Source organism: Oncorhynchus tshawytscha, linkage group LG32 (genome assembly GCF_018296145.1).
Source record: "Oncorhynchus tshawytscha isolate Ot180627B linkage group LG32, Otsh_v2.0, whole genome shotgun sequence".
Taxonomy (NCBI): Eukaryota; Metazoa; Chordata; class Actinopteri; order Salmoniformes; family Salmonidae; genus Oncorhynchus; species Oncorhynchus tshawytscha.
Window position 1 is genome coordinate 364923 of NC_056460.1, and position 17956 is coordinate 382878.

Below are 17956 nucleotides of genomic sequence, written 5' to 3' on the forward strand. Positions count from 1 at the left end.
AACTCCCAATCACAGCCAGATGTGATTCAGTTTTTGAACCAGGGACTAACTGAACTAAATGACTATCGCCCCGTAGCACTCACTTTCGTCATCATGAAGTGCTTTGAGAGACTAGTCAAGGATCATATCACCTCCACCTTACCTGTCACCCTAGACCCATTTCAATTTGATTACCGCCCCATTAGATCCACAGAAGATGCAAGCGCCATCACACTGCCCTATTCCATCTGGACAAGAGGAATACTTATGTAAGAATGCTGTTCATTGACTATAGTTCAGCATTCAACGCCATAGTCCCCTCCAAGCTCTTTATTAAGCTGGAGGCCCTGGGTTTGAACCCAACCCTGTGTAACTTCATCCTGGACTTCCTGACGGGCCACCCCCAGGTGGTGAAGGTAGGAACAAAACACCTCCACTTACTTCACTGATACCCACAAGGAAGGGTGCTCAGCCCCCTCCTGTACTTCCTGTTCACCCATGGCTGCGTGACAACGCAAGCCTCAATCATCAAGTTTGCAGATGACACAACAGTAGTAGGCCTGATTACCAGCAATGATGAGACAGCCTACAGGGCGGAAGTGAGGGCCCTGGGAGTGTGGTGCCATAAAAATAACCTCTCACCAAACATCAACAAAACTAAGGAGATGATTGTGGACTTCAGGAAACAGCAGAGGGAGTACCCCCCATCCACATCGATGGGACTGCAGTGGAGAAGGTGGAAAACTTCAGGTTCCTCGACGTACACATCACTGACAAACTAAAATGGTCCACCAAAAAGACAGTGTGGTGTAGAATGCGCAACAGTGACTCTTCAACCTCAGGAGGCTGAAGAAATTTGGCTAGGCACCTAAAATCCTCAAACTTTTACAGGTGTACAATTGAGAGCATCCTGTCAGGCTGTACCACCGCCTGGTACGGCAACTGCACTGCCAGCAACTGCACCCCCCCCACCCCTGGTGATGCGGTCTGCACAACACATCACCGGGGGCAAACTACCTGCCCTCCAGGACATCTTCAGCACCCGATGTCACAGAAAGGCCAAAAAGATCATCAAGGACAACAACCACCCGAGCCACTGCCTGTTCACCCCGTTATCATCCAGAAGGCGAGGTCAGTACCGGTACATCAAAGCTGGGACAGAGAGACTGAAAAACAGCTTCTATCTCAAGGCCATCAGACTGTTAAATACTGTTAAATAGCCATTAGTAGCACATTAGAGGCTACTGCCTATATACATAGACTTGGAATCACTGGCCATTTTAAAAATGGAACGCTAGTCACTTTAATAATGTTTACATATTTTGCATTACTCATCTCATATGTATATACTGTATTCTATCCTATTCTACTGTATCTTAGTCTATGCCGCTCTGACATTACTCCCCTAAATTTGTATATATTTTTAATTCCATTCCTTTAGATGTGTGTATTGTTGTGAAGTTGTTCGATATTACTGCACTGTTGTCCTTGAGTGTCCCAGCCAGAGCCCGGACTTGAACCCGATCAAACATCTCTGGAGAGACATGAAACTAGCTGTGCAGTGACGTTCCCCATCCAAACTAACAGAGCTTGAGAGGATCTCCAGAGAAGAATAGGAGAAACTCCCCAAATACAGGTGTGCCAAGCTTGTAGTGTCATTCCCAAGAAGACTTGAGGCTGTAATCGCTGCCAAAGGTGTTTCAACAAATTACTGAGTAAAGGGTCTGAACACTTATAAATGTACGATTGGGCCGTTGTCATCACACTTCCATGATTAGTAAGAACTGGGTAGACTTATAGGATAATTGTTTTTTATGATTCATACATACTTTCCTAACCCTAAAATGTACCTAAATAATCTACAAGATCAGAGTATTTTTAAATCTACCAGTTGGAGACGAATGATGACTTCCTTTAATCAATAGATTAGATTCTAGAACTAGATTCTGTTCTCTCTATTTAATTGATAGATTAGATTCTAGAACTAGATTCTGTTCTCTCCATGTATTCGATAGAGTATGTTGACAACATTCTAATTAAAAGGTATTCAACCGTATTTAAATGGCTTAAGATGAAATGTACTCTAAACCATACTGAATGAAAACTCCATGACAAAATCTGTTGGCCAACAATTGTGAGGGTTTTCAGCAAGGTAGCAACACATGCAGAGTGTGCGTAGGCAAAGCATCGAGATCGGCCCCGGTCTCCTGGTAAAACACCAGACTCCTCCCCCTACAGCATTAATTATCATTTTGAGAAATTGGCACTACAGTCTCTTGGGATAAAAAACTACTTTGCCAAAAAAAACACAACACCTGTCTATGAATTTGAGAGGTTACATTGCTCCAGATACTCAACTAGTCTAAAGAAGACCAGTTTTATTGCTTCTTTAATCAGAATAACAGTTTTCAGACGTGCTAACATAATTGCAAAAGGGTTTTCTAATGATTAACTAGCCTTTTAAAATGATAAACTTGGATTAACTAACACAACGTGCCATTGGAACACAGGAGTGATGGTTGCTGATAATGGGCCTCTGTACACCTATGTAGATAGTCCATAAAAAAAATCTGCCATTTCCAGCTAAAATAGTCATTTACAACATTAACAATGTCTACACTGTATCTCGGATCAATTTGATGTTATTTTAATGGACAAAAAATTGTATTCTTTTAAAAACAAGGTCATTTCTATGTGACCCCAACCTGTTGAACGGTAGTGTACATCTACATCCTCCCATGTCGCTGAACCATTGATCAATAATTCCCTTTTACTGGAAAAACACAATTTCCATTGATCAATAATTCCCTATTACAGGAAAAAACACTATTTCCATTGATTGTTAGTACTCTATTGACCTCTCGTCCTCTGTCTCTCTCGTACTCTGCCTTGTGTATTTATCTTCAAAATATTCTTATAGTCCCAATTTAGAATCAAATAGACTTCCCAAAGATAATATGGCATTTACTTTATTTCACCTTTATTTAATCAGATATGGCAACTGAGAACCAATTTACATTTACAATGACAATCTGAATAGAGAAATACCAATATCAATTTATTTAATAATGAACATGTTTGAAATATCACAATTATATAGTGAACAACATGTAGGGGTTTACACTTGCATTCAATCAATCTTAAATTCATAATCAAAACATCATATATTTTTTTAACTATTTTAATCTGATTTTCGACATGATCAACCCCAAAAAATGTAGATCTATTTTTCAGTATGTTTTCATTCATACAATATGATTTAATGTAGCATGAACAAAAACACAATTTCTCAATCAAAAACATAAGTCATAAGTCAACATAGCCTCTCTATTCTCTCGTGTGATTTCAGGTCCTCTGACTGGGGAAATGTATTTTCACAATGAGAGCAGTGGTATGTCTTCTCCTCCTGTGTTTTAGTATGTTGGAAAAGCTTTTCTCCCGTGTGTATTCTCTCATGCCTTTTCAAGCTCCCTAACCGGCTAAAACTCTTTTCACACCGGGAACATTGGTAAGGTTTTTCTCCTGAGTGTACTCTCTCATGCGCTTTCAGGCTCCCTTGATGGGTAAAACTATTTTCACAATTGGAACAGTGGTAAGGCTTTTCTCCTGTGTGTATTCTCTCATGCTCATTCAGGCTCGCATACCACCTAAAATTCCTTCCACAGTGGGAACAGTGATAAGGCTTCTCTCCAGTGTGTCCCCTCTCATGTGCTTTCAGGTTCCCTAACTGAGTAAAACTCTACACAGTGGGAACAGTGGTAAGGCTTCTCTCCAGAGTGTATTCTCATATGTATTTTCAGGTTCCCTAACCCAGTAAATATCTTCCACACTGAGAGCAGTGGTAGGTCTTCCTATCTTCTGTGTGCATTTCTTCATGTTGTTTCAGGTACCATAACTGGGTAAACCTCTTTCCACACTGGGAACATTGGAAACACTTTTTTCTTGTGTGTGTCCTCTCATGCTCTTTTAGGTTCCCGAACTTGGTAAAACTCTTTCCACAGTGAGAGCAATCGTAAGGGTTTTCTTCTGTATGCGTTCTCTCATGTACTTTCAGGTTCCTTAACCCCTTAAAACTCTTTCCACACTGGGAACAGAGGTGTTGTCTTGCTGGTTTGGGTGTCTCTGGGTCTGGTTCCTTTGAAGGACTCTCCCCTTTGTCAGAGTGAGAGTCTGATCCCTCTCCTACCAAAGACAAACAGAGTATCTAGTTAAATACTAAACAGAAAACTGAATTAAACCTCCATAAAATAAAACGGTCTTCCTGTGAGGCTAGAGCCCTCAAAAACCTGAAGTCAGTTTTCAGAACATTCCATAATTTAATAAAAACCATAATAATAATGTAGAACATAAAATCGAATATTGCTCTCATGTTTAAATCAGAGCTCTATAATAGGGAAAGATGGTAATATTAGATAATGTCATGTATAGGCTGAACAGAGCTCTATAATAATAGATAATGTCATGTTTATAGGCTGAGCAGAGCTCTATAATAATAGGTAATGTCATGTTTATAGACTGAACAGAGCTCTATAATAATAGATAATGTCATGTTTATAGGCTGAGCAGAGCTCTATAATAATATATAATGTCATGTATTTAGCTGAACAGAGCTCTATAATAATAGATATGTCATGTTTATAGGCTAAACAGAGCTCTATAATATTAGATAATGTCATGTTTATAGGCTGACGTCTTAAGTGTCCTAGGACCAGTTGAAGTAGAACAGAGCTATATAATATATAATGTTTATAGGCTGATCAGAGCTCTATAATATATAAGGTTTATAGGCTGAACAGAGCTCTATAATATATATAATGTTTATAGGCTGAGGCCTGAAGTGTTCCATGACCAGTTGAAGAAGAACAGACCTCTATAATACATAATGTTTATAGGCTGATCAGAGCTCTATAATACACTGCTCAAAAAAATAAAGGGAACACTTAAACAACACAATGTAACTCCAAGTCAATCACACTTCTGTGATATCAAACTGTCCACTTAGGAAGCAACACTGATTGACAATAAATTTCACATGCGGTTGTGCAAATGGAATAGACAACAGGTGGAAATTATAGGCAATTATCAAGACACCCCCAATAAAGGAGTGGTTCTATAGGGGGTGACCACAGACCACTTCTCAGATCCTATGCTTCCTGGCTTATGTTTTGGTCACTTTTGAATGCTGGCGGTGCTTTCACTCTAGTGGTAGCATGAGACGGAGTCTACAACCCACACAAGTGGCTCCGGTAGTGCAGCTCATCCAGGATGGCACATCAATGCGAGCTGTGGCAAGAAGGTTTGCTGTGTCTGTCAGCGTAGTGTCCAGAGCATGGAGGCGCTACCAGGAGACAGGCCAGTACATCAGGAGACGTGGAGGAGGCCGTAGGAGGGCAACAACCCAGCAGCAGGACCACTACCTCCGCCTTTGTGCAAGGAGGAGCAGGAGGAGCACTCCCAGAGCGCTGCAAAATGACCTCCAGCAGGCCACAAATGTGCATGTGTCTGCTCAAACGGTCAGAAACAGACTCCATGAGGGTGGTATGAGGGCCCGACGTCCACAGGTGGGGGTTGTGCTTACAGCCCAACACTGTGCAGGACGTTTGGCATTTGCCAGAGAACACCAAGATAGGCCAATTCGCCACTGGCGCCCTGTGCTCTTCACAGATGAAAGCAGGTTTACACAGAGCACATGTGACAGACGTAACAGTCTGGAGACGCCGTGGAGAACGTTCTGCTGCCAGCAACATCCTCCAGCATGACCAGTTTGGCGGTGGGTCAGACATGGTGTGGGGTGGCATTTCTTTGGGGGGCCGCACAGCCCACCATGTGTTCGCCAGAGGTAGCCTGACTGCCATTAGGTACCGAGATGAGATCCTCAGACCCCTTGTGAGACCATATGCTGGTGCGGTTGGCCCAGGGTTCCTCCTAATGCAAGACAATGCTAGACCTCATGTGGCTGGAGTGTGTCAGCAGTTCCTGCAAGAGGAAGGCATTGATGCTATGGACTGGCCCGCCCGTTCCCCAGACCTGAATCCAATTGAGCACATCTGGGACATCATGTCTCGCTCCATCCACCAACGCCACATTGCACCACAGACTGTCCAGGAGTTGGCGGATGCTTTAGTCCAGGTCTGGGAGGAGATCCCTCAGGAGACCATCCGCCACCTCATCAGGAGCATGTCCAGGCGTTGTAGGGAGGTCATACAGGCACATGGAGGCCACACACACTACTGAGCCTCATTTTGACTTGTTTTAAGGACATTACATCAAAGTTGGATCGGCCTGTAGTGTGGTTTTCCACTTTAATTTTGAGTGTGACTCCAAATCCAGACCTCCATGGGTTGATAAAGTTGATTTCCATTGATCATTTTTGTGTGATTTTGTTGTTAGCACATTCAACAATGTAAAGAATTGTCAATCAGTGTTGCTTCCTAAGTGGACAGTTTGATTTGACAGAAGTGTGATTGACTTGGAGTTCCCTTTATTTTTTTGAGCAGTGTATATCATGTTTATAGGCTGAACAGAGCTCTATAATATATATCATGTTTATAGGCTGAGGCATGAAGTGTTCCAGGACCAGTTGAAGCCCAAAGATCCAGCACCATATTTGACAGTAGGTGCAGGGTTCTGAAATAACACTGAAACATACTGTCAGCTGCAACTGTATTAAATCACTGAAACATACTGTCAGCTGCAACTGTATTAAAACACTAAAATATACTCTCAGCTGCCACTGTGATTATCACTGAAACATACTGTCAGCTGCAACTGCATTAAAACACTGAAAAATACTGGCAGCTGCAACTGTGATGAATCACTGAAACATACTGTCAGCTGCAACTGTATTAAAACACTGAAAAATACTGGTGGCTGCAACTGGATTAAAACACAAAAAAATACTGGCGGCTGCAACTGTGATGAATCACTGAAACATACTCTCAGCTGCAACTGTGATAATCACTGAAACATACTGTCAGCTGCAACTGCATTAAAACACTAAAACATACTCTCAGCTGCAACTGTGATAATCACTGAAACATACTGTCAGCTGCAACTGTGATGAATCACTGAAAAATACTGGTGGCTGCAATTGTGATGAATCACTGAAACATACTGTGAGCTGCAACTGTATTAAATCACTAAAACATACCGTCAGCTGCAACTGTGATAATCACTGAAACATACTGTCAGCTGCAACTAAATTAAAACAAACACTGAAAAATACTGTAGGCTGCAACTGTGATGAAACACTGAAACATACTGTCACCTGCAACTGCATTAAAACACTGAAACATACTGTCTTAAATCACTAAAACACTGTCACCTGCAACTGCATTAAAACACTGAAACATACTGTCAGCTGCAAGTGCATTATAACACTGAAAAATACTGTAGGCTGCAACTGTATTAACACTAAAACATACTCTCAGGTGCAACTGTGATAATCACTGAAACATACTGTCTTAAATCACTAAAACATACTGTCAGCTGCAACTGGATTAAAACACTGAAAAATACTGTCGGCTGCAATTGTGATAATCACTGAAACATACTGTCAGCTGCAACTGTATTAAATCACTAAAACATACCGTCAGCTGCAACTGTCAGCTGCAACTGCATTAAAACACTGAAAAATACTGTCGGCTGCAATTGTGATAATCACTGAAACATACTGTCAGCTGCAACTGCATTAAAACACTGAAAAATACTGTCAGCTGCAACTGCATTAAAACACTGAAAAATATTGGCGGCTAGAACTGCATTAAAACACTAAAAAATACTGCCGGCTGCAACTGTGATGAATCACTGAAACATACTGTCAGCTGCAACTGTATTAAAACACTGAAAAATACTGGCGGCTGCAACTGTGATGAATCACTGAAACATACTGTCAGCTGCAACTGTATTAAAACACTGAAAAATACTGTCAGCTGCAACTTGATTAAAACACTGAAAAATACTGTCGGCTGCAACTGTGATGAATCACTGAAAAATACTGGCGGCTGCAATTGTGATGAATCACTGAAACATACTGTGAGCTGCAACTGGATTAAAACACTGAAAAATACTGTCGGCTGCAACTGTGATGAATCAATGAAACATACTGTCAACTGCAACTGTATTAAAACACTGAAAAATACTGTCGGCTGCAACTGTGATAATCACTGAAACATACTGTCAGCTGCAACTAAATTAAAACAAACACTGAAAAATACTGTAGGCTGCAACTGTGATGAATCACTGAAACATACTGTCAGCTGCAAGTGCATTATAACACTGAAAAATACTGTAGGCTGCAACTGTGATGAAACACAAAAATACAGTCAGCTGCAACTGCATTAAAACACTGAAAAATCCTGGCGGCTGCAACCTTGATGAATCACTGAAACATACTGTCAACTGCAACTGTATTAAATCACTAAAACATACCGTCAGCTGCAACTGTATTAAAACACTAAAACATACTCTCAGCTGCAACTGTGATAATCACTGAAACAAACTGTCAGCTGCAACTGCATTAAAACACTGAAAAATACTGTCGGATGCAACTGTGATGAATCACTGAAACATACTGTCAGCTGCAACTGTATTAAAACACTAAAACATACTCTCAGATGCAACTGTGATAATCACTGAAACATACTGTCAGCTGCAACTGCATTAAAACACTGAAAAATACTGTCGGCTGCAACTGTGATGAATCACTGAAACATACTGTCAGCTGCAACTGCATTATAACACTAAAAAATCCTGGCGGCTGCAACTGTGATGAATCACTGAAACATACTGTCAGCTGCAACTGGATTATAACACTGAAAAATACTGGCGGCTGCAACTGTGATGAATCACTGAAACATACTGGCAGCTGCAACTGTATTAAAACACTAAAATATACTCTCAGCTGCCACTGTGATTATCACTGAAACATACTGTCAGCTGCAACTGCATTAAAACACTGAAACATACTGGCAGCTGCAACTGGATTAAAACACTGAAAAATACTCTCAGCTGCAACTGTGATAATCACTGAAAAATACTGTGAGCTGCAACTGCATGAATCACTGAAAAATACTGCCAGCTGCAACTGTGATGAATCACTGAAACATACTGTCAGCTGCAACTGCATTAAAACACTAAAAATACTGTCAGCTGCAACTGTGAGTTAATCACTGAAACATACTGTCAGCTGCAACTGTGATGAATCACTGAAACATACTGGTCAGCTGCATTGTGATGAATCACTATAACTGTGAGCTGCAACTGGAAAAACACTACTGCGGCTGCAACTGTGATGAATCACTGAAACATACTGTCAGCTAGCAACTGCATTAAAATCACTAAAAATACTGTCAGCTGCAACTGTGATGAATCACTAAAACATACTGTCAGCTGCAACTGTATTAAATCACTAAAAATACTGTCAGCTGCAACTTGATTAAAACACTGAAAAATACTGTCGGCTGCAACTGTGATGAATCACTGAAAAATACTGGCGGCTGCAATTGTGATGAATCACTGAAACATACTGTGAGCTGCAACTGGATTAAAACACTGAAAAATGCTGTCGGCTGCAACTGTGATGAATCACTGAAACATACTGTCAACTGCAACTGTATTAAATCACTAAAACATACTCAAATCAAATTTATTTATATAGCCCTTCGTACATCAGCTGATATCTCAAAGTGCTGTACAGAAACCCAGCCTAAAACCCCAAACAGCAAGCAATGCAGGTGTAGAAGCACGGTGGCTAGGAAAAACTCCCTAGATAGGCCAAAACCTAGGAAGAAACCTAGAGAGGAACCAGGCTATGTGGGGTGGCCAGTCCTCTTCTGGCTGTGCCAGGTGGAGATTATAACAGAACATGGCCAAGATGTTCAAATGTTCATAAATGACCAGCATGGTCGAATAATAATAAGGCAGAACAGTTGAAACTGGAGCAGCAGCACAGTCTGGTGGAAGTTGAAATTGGAGCAGCAGCATGGCCAGGTGGACTGGGGACAGCAAGGAGTCATCATGTCAGGTAGTCCTGGAGCTCAGGTCCTAGGGCTCAGGTCCTCCGAGAGAGAAGGAGAGAATTAGAGAACGCACACTTAGATTCACACAGGACACCGAATAGGACAGGAGAAGTACTCCAGATATAACAAACTGACCCCAGCCCCCCGACACAAACTACTGCAGCATAAATACTGGAGGCTGAGACAGGAGGGGTCAGGAGACACTGTGGCCCCATCCGAGGTCACCCCCGGACAGGGCCAAACAGGAAGGATATAACCCCACCCACTTTGCCAAAGCACAGCCCCCACACCACTAGAGGGATATCTTCAACCACCAACTTACCATCCTGAGACAAGGCTGAGTATAGCCCACAAAGATCTCCGCCACGGCACAACCCAAGGGGGGCGCCACCCAGACAGGATGACCACAACAGTGAATCAACCCACTCAGGTGACTTCCCCCCTCCAGGGACGGCATGAGAGAGCCCCAGTAAGCCAGTGACCCAGCCCCTGTAATAGGGTTAGAGGCAGAGAATCCCAGTGGAAAGAGGGGAACCGGCCAGGCAGAGACAGCAAGGGCGGTTCGTTGCTCCAGAGCCTTTCCGTTCACCTTCCCACTCCTGGGCCAGACTACACTCAATCATATGACCCACTGAAGAGATGAGTCTTCAGTAAAGACTTAAAGGTTGAGACCGAGTTTGCGTCTCTGACATGGGTAGGCAGACCGTTCCATAAAAATGGAGCTCTATAGGAGAAAGCCCTGCCTCCAGCTGTTTGCTTAGAAATTCTAGGGACAATTAGGAGGCCTGCGTTTTGTGACCGTAGCGTACGTGTAGGTATGTACGGCAGGACCAAATCAGAGAGATAGGTAGGAGCAAGCCCATGTAATGCTTTGTAGGTTAGCAGTAAAACCTTGAAATCAGCCCTTGCTTTGACAGGAAGCCAGTGTAGAGAGGCTAGCACTGGAGTAATATGATCAAATTTTTTGGTTCTAGTCAGGGATTCTAGCAGCCGTATTTAGCACTAACTGAAGTTTATTTAGTGCTTTATCCGGGTAGCCGGAAAATAGAGCATTGCAGTAGTCTAACCTAGAAGTGACAAAAGCATGGATTAATTTTTCTGCATCATTTTTGGACAGAAAGTTTCTGATTTTTGCAATGTTACGTAGATGGAAAAAAGATGTCCTTGAAATGGTCTTGATATGTTCTTCAAAAGAGAGATCAGGGTCCTGTCAGCTGCAACTGTATTAACACACTGAAAAATACGGTCGGCTGCAACTGTGATGAATCACTGAAACATACTGTCAGCTGCAACTTCATTATAACACTGAAAAATACTGTCGGCTGCAACTGTGATGAATCACTGAAACATACTGTCAGCTGCAACTAAATTAACACACTGAAAAATACTGTAGGCTGCAACTGTGATGAAACACTGAAAAATACTGTCGGCTGCAACTGTGATGAATCACTGAAACATACTGTCAACTGCAACTGTATTAAATCACTAAAACATACTGTCAGCTGCAACTGGATTATAACACAGAAAAAAATACTGTCAGCTGCAACTGTGATGAATCACTGAAACATACTGTCAGCTGCATTATAACACTGAAAAATACTGGTGGCTGCAACTGTATTAAAGCACTAAAACATACTGTCAGCTGCAACTGCATTAAAACAAACACTGAAAAATACTGTCGGCTGCAACTGTGATGAATCACTGAAACATACTGTCAGTTGCAACTGCATTAAAACATTTCAACCTCCCAATTGGTAGAAAGAAAATTATATATTTTTTGTGTCTGGGACAGCCCTAGAACATACAACATACATGCATTCAGACCCCTTCCCTTTTTTACACATTTTGTTACGTTACAGCCTTACAGCCTTATTCTAAAATGGATGACATTTTAAAAAGTGCTCAATCTGACATTACAATACCCCATAATGACATCACAATCCCCCATAAAAGTGAGAAAAAAATATTAGAAATGCTTGCATACCAGTGGTTGTATCTCTGTGGGACATGCCAGTAGGTCACAGTAGGTTGTATCCAAGTGGTTGTCTCTCTAGGTCATGCCAGTAGGCTGCAGTAGGTTGTAACTCTCTAGGTCATGCCAGTAGGTTACAGTATGTTGTATCGCTCTAGGCCATGCCAGTAGGCTACAGTAGGTTGTAACTCTCTAGGTCATGCCAGTAGGCTACAGTAGGTTATCTCTCTAGGTCATGCCAGTAGGCTACAGTAGGTTTTTATCTCTCTAGGTCATGCCAGTAGGCTACAGTAGGTTGTAACTCTCTAGGTCATGCCAGCAGTAGGTTGTATCCAAGTGGAAACAATCATCAAAGAGTCTAATTTGGTCAACAACAAAATGAACGGCTTATTTGCTGAGTGAGGTTTACTTGATCCAACAGAAGTTTCGTAGTGCTTAAGTTGTTATGTGGACACGTGACATACCGACAACTTTGATAAAAACACTGTAGGAGTTGTCTCCAGATCGCTATGGATATTAATGCTAGTAGCTCTCTCTAGCCACCTCTACCATGTGGACTGTATAGAACGGTGTGTTCATCTCTGTCAGATACGAACCTCTACCAGGTGGACTGTATAGAACAGTGTGTTCTAATAAAACACTATAGGAGTTGTCTCCAGATCGCTATGCATATTCATGCTAGTAACTTAGCATCTATCTCCATTGAATACAGGCGGTTGACGTCAACAACCCTCATAGAAGTAATAAGAAGTATCCACCAATCCAAAAAAAGGGTAGGTGGGAGCTAGAGAACCCTCAGTGCCGCTTTGTGTACAACGACTCCCCTTGTTTGGGCAGAGAGACATCTTGTCAGTATATCCATAATCTTCGGTGTAGCCAACCCAACTCTCACATGGCAATATTGGGGGGCACGGTGTGTAGTAAATCATCACTACATGAAAATCACTACATGCCGTGCCCCCCAGTCTGCGGTCAGCAGATAGACACCTCTCAAATATACATTTTTAGTCACTTTTTGGAAACGGAACGGAGAAAACAGGGGGTAGCTTGTTGTCTACGTCTTCTGATTCTAGACATATCAGTCATCATAGTAGGGCCCTCCGTTTTAGAGGTATTGACGAGCCAACTCCAAATATCCAAAGTTAAAAACACATTTAAGGCGGTACTTACTGGTGTTAATCAGATCTCCGATCTCCACCTCTTCGTCTTTCAATGTGACAGTAATCTCCCCTTCCTTCTTCACTCCAAAAACTGCATCCTTCAATCAGGACTGACTAATCAGAATACTATTATGTTACTGTATATGTATGAATTTTCTTTTAATCCTAGTACTGAATATAATGCGTGTAATTATAATCAATAATTAGAACAATGACTGTCTGTTCCTTGGTAGAAATGAATGAACTTATCGTCCGACTGGCTAGAATGCTTATCTACACAGGAAGACCTTGACTCAGTCATAAATGATCTAAATTGGTGAAAACGGTGCGGGAAGGCTTGAGAACTATACTGCCATTGTACCAGAGTACCAGAGACGGGACAGTTCGAAAACGAATGACGTTATTTTCAGTTTATAACCTGTGGTAAATTGTATCGTGTTCAGTACTCTTGAGAATAAACGCTACTGATTGATTTTGAGACTGGTCTCTGTCCATTTTATGCAAATAAGGGTCTTACGAATTCTTAGGAGTGGGCAGAGGGTTTAATTGAATTGGTTAAATTAAACATAAAGGAATTGAATTCCTGTAACAAGGTGGCCAAAGGAGGAATTGGCTATGGTGGTGACCAGTGAGATTTACCTTCTGGAGAGCGTGCTACGGGTGGGTGCTGCAATGGTGACCAGCGAGCTGAGATAAGGCAGGACTTACTACCTAGCAGGGTCTTGTAGATGACCTGGAGCCAGTGGGTTTGGCGACGAGTATGAAGCGAGGGCCAGCCAACAAGAGCGTACAGGTCGCAGTGGTGGGTAGTATATGGGGCTTTGGTGACAAAACAGATGGCACTGTGATAGACTGCATCCAATTTGTTGAGTAGGGTGCTGGATAAACCTCCAGTAGTAATTGGCAAACCCTAAAAACCGCTGCACCTCTTTCACCGTGGTCGACGTTGGCCAATTACGCACGGCTGTAACGCGGTCACCCTCCATCACCAACCTGGAGGTGGAAATACGATAACCCAGGAAGGAAACGGCCTGTTTGAAGAACACACATTTCTCCGCCTTGCAATATAGGTCATGCTCCAGCAGTCGCCCAAGTACCTTACGCACCAGAGACACATGCGCCGCGCGTGTGGCAGAATAGATCAAGATGTCATCGATGAACACTACCACTCCCTGCCCGAGCAGGTCTCGGAGAATCGCATCTACAAAGGATTGGAAGACGGCTGGAGCACTTTTCAACCCATATGGCATGACGTGGTACTCATAACGGCCAGATGTAGAACTAAATGCGGTTTTCCACTCATCTCCTCCCCGGATATGCACCAGAATATACTCACTCCTCAGGTCCAGTTTGTGAAGAAGTGCGCCCCGTGAAATGATTCCACCGCCGTAGCGATGAGAGGTAGTGGGTAACTAAACCACACTGTGATGGAATTTAGACCTCGATATTCAATGCACGGACGCAGACCTCCCTCCTTCTTCTTCACAAAAAAGAAGCTCGAGGAGACGGGTGATGCGGAGGGCCGAATGTACCCCTGTCCCAGCGATCCAGCAACATATGTCTCCATAGCTACGGTCTCCTCCTGGGACAATGGATACACGTGACTCCTAGGAAGTGCAGCGTTCTCCAGGAGGTCTATCGCGCAGTCCCCTTGACGATGGGGTGGTAATTGGGTCGCCCTCTTTTTACTGAAGGCGATAGCCAAATCGGCATATTCAGAGGCAATGCGCATGGTGGAAACCTGGTCTGGACTCTCCACCGTAGTCGCACCAACGGCAACTCCTATACACCTGCCTGAACACTCCTCTACCACCCCTTAAGAGCCCCCTGTCACCAGGAAATCACTGGGTTGTGCTGAGCTCGCCAGGGAATTCCTAACACCACTGGAAACGCAGGTGAATTGATAAGGAACAGACTAAGCTGCTCCTTATGACTCCCCTGCGTTACCATGTCCAGCAGCACCGTGGCCTCCCTGACCACTCCTGACCCTAATGGTCAGCTATCTAAGGAGTGCACGGGGAAAGGTAGGTCTAACGACACAAGGGGAATCCCTAGCCTTAATGCGAGCCCCCGATCCATGAAATTCCCAGCTGCGCCTGAATCGACTAGCGCCTTATGCTGTAAGAGGGAGAAAACCCAGGGAAAGAGGTTAACACATACATATGACCGACAGGAAGCTCTGGGTGTGTCTGGTTCTGACTCACCTGGGGTGATCGAGTAGTGCTCCGCCTGCCCTCCCGACTCCCAGACGAGTTCCTCCAGACACTCCTCCTCCGGTCCCCCTCGAAGCCGCCCCCCCTAACTCCATAGGGATAGGAGCAGAAGGGCTGCGAGGGGGAAACGACAGGACCTGTTCCGAACGCCTGTGGGCAGCCTGCAGGTTGTCGAGACGGATGGCAATGTTGATGAGTTCATCCAGCGTGAGGGTGGTGTCCCGACATGCTAGCTCCCGGCGGACGTCCTCCCTGAGGCTGCATCAGAAATGGTCTATCAAGGCCCTGTCGTTCCACCCTGCTCCTGCGGCCAAGGTCCTGAACTCCAGGGCAAAGTCCTGCGCGCTCCTCGTCTCCTGACGCAGGTGGAACAGCCGAACTCGGGGTAATGATCTTTCGCAGAGTCTGGACCATTCAACACTGCGTTGGCCCACTCTAGGGCTCATCCAGTCAGTCAGGAGACGAGGGTGCTCACGCTCTCCTCTCCGGAGGGAGTAGGCCGAACGGTCGCCAGGTAAAGTTCCAGTTGTAGGAGGAAACCCTGACACCCTGCCGCCGTTCCATCATACTCCCGTTGGAGCGCCAGCCAAAGAGCCCTGGATGCGGTAGCAGGAACAGGAGGTGCTGGAGGAGGGGGTGCTGGAGATGAGGTGGGAAGGCCACTCCTCTCCCATCGATCCATCCTCTCCATCATTTGATCCATTGCAGAACCAATCCTGTGGAGAACACTGGTATGATGGAGGACCCTTTACTCCATCGATGGGAGAGGAGGTGCGGCTGTTCCTGCTGATTCCATATGAGGGTGCGGGATTCTGTCACGCGGGACTAGGTGGGTGAAGGAATCAGACGCAGAGAGTTCCACTGGGGTAAAGTGCTCTTTACTTCGGCACATAAAATGATATGCCTAACAATACAGGGCGCGGACATACAACGTGACAACCCAAAAAACACAGGGTGCCAAGTTAAGAGAATAAATCCACCTCTACCTAAAATGCACACGCGTAACATAAAGACAATCCCGCACAAAACAAGGGCGGGTCTACCTACTAAATATTGCTAGTAGGACGGTGACGACGACCGTCGAGCACCGCCCGAACAGGCATGGGAGCCAACTTTGGCGGAAGTCGTGACATTGCCTAGTTAAATAAAGGTATAAAACATTTTTTTTTTACATAAAAAAAACAACATTTGGGCAAAATCGGCACCCAAAAATACAGATTTCCGATTGTTATGAAAACTTGAAATCGGCCCTAATTATTCGGCCATTCCGATTAATCGGTCGACCTCTAAACCAGACACCTAGTTATTTGTAGTTTATCCACATATTCTAAGTCAGAACCGTCCAGAGTAGTGATGCTGGAGGGGCGGGCAGGCAGCAATCGGTTGAAGAGCATGCATTTAGTTTTACTTGTATTTAAGAGCAGTTGGAGGCCACGGAAGGAGAGTTGTTTGGCGTTGAAGCTCGTCTGGAGGGTAGTTAACACAGTGTCGAAAGAAGGGACGGAAGTATACAAAATAGTGTTGTCTGCGTAGAGGTGGATCAGAGACTCACCAGCAGCAAGAACAACATCATCATGATAACTCCCTTATTCTACTGGCAGTCTCTCAGATGAGCTACAGATTATGTAGTTATCAACATAACCCTTGCAGAGAATCCTACCTCAATAAACTATTTGACATAACTGTGATCCCTTGTTAACATATTTTTCCATTTTATATTTTATGTGCAGAAAGAACAAAGCACACTTTGTATTTACCCAAAGACCATAACCCCAGGGACCTGATATTTTCTCCTATAACCCCATGTTAAATAAAAATAAACCTATTTAAATAACTAGTCAATTCAAGATTACAAGATTACTCTTCATCCTTTTCCCAAGGATATAATGGAATTTCAAAGTAATGGCACACTTTGAATAGAGACTGGTATTGCTCAATCATTTTATAATTAAATCCCACCTGTTCCAACAATTTCTAGTGAAGTTGATCAGTCTTCACGGGAAATTGTTAGGGTTCAGGGCATTTGACACCATTAAAATGTTCTCACTCTTTTTTCTTTAGAAACATCTTAACAACACTTTCAAAAGCACTTCCATCCTTCTGCATACCCAGTCTAAAACTGAATTGAAAAAAACCATTGAAAATGTAACCCCTTTTCTTCTGGAAAAGAAATGTACATGTCGTTAACATTCACCATGCCACCTTCTAAATCAGCAAGCCAACAATACCACATCTGCTAAAAATCCCCTCACTTTTCCCAAGCATGCAATAAAAGCTCCAGCCATGCACAGAACGCACAATTCCTCCCTGCTCGGCCATCTGTATGCTACCCTTAGAAATTGAAAACACCCATACACTACAACTTGCTCTTCTTCCAACCACCTTCACCACGTTCTGCAATCCTTCATATACGCTTATTCTCCGTATTTTGATGCTAACAACAACTTCCTCCACGCATTCAATCGCCATTGAAACCGCCATTTTAATACAACACGACTCCAAGTGGGGCTATTTGTAAATTACATCGGTACCTTACTAAAAGTTAGGTAAAACGTGATCTAGTACGTATTTCATCACATATAAACTGTACTCTCTATGAACCACTTTTTGATC